This window comes from Corvus brachyrhynchos, unplaced genomic scaffold, assembly GCF_000691975.1.
Source record: "Corvus brachyrhynchos isolate BGI_N302 unplaced genomic scaffold, ASM69197v1 scaffold617, whole genome shotgun sequence".
Lineage (NCBI taxonomy): Eukaryota > Metazoa > Chordata > Aves > Passeriformes > Corvidae > Corvus > Corvus brachyrhynchos.
In genome coordinates, this window is record NW_008239062.1 from 152118 (window position 1) to 152392 (window position 275).

The 275-nt window shown below is 66.5% G+C and overlaps 1 protein-coding gene across 1 annotated transcript in view; it reads left to right on the forward strand.

Annotated features, from left to right (window-relative positions):
• SNRNP200 (small nuclear ribonucleoprotein U5 subunit 200) overlaps nucleotides 1-275 on the forward strand; it is a gene marked incomplete at its 5' end in the record, with an annotated part of 78572 nt that overhangs the window by 77336 nt on the left and 961 nt on the right.

The window sequence follows — 275 nt, forward strand, 5'->3', positions numbered from 1 at the left end:
CGAGGGTGACATCGGGGTGCCATGGTGGGGGTGACACCGGGGGTGACACAGGGAGGGGGTGACACTGAGGGTGACACCAGGGGTAACAGAGGTGCCATGGTGGGGGTGACACTGAGGGTGACACAGGGGTGCCATGGCTGGGGTGACACAGGGGTGACAGAGGGTGACACTGAGGGTGACACAGGGGTGCCATGATGGGGGTGACGCAGGGGTGACCATCGGGGTGCCATGGTGGGGGTGACACCGGGGGGGACACAGGGAGGGGGGGACAGTGT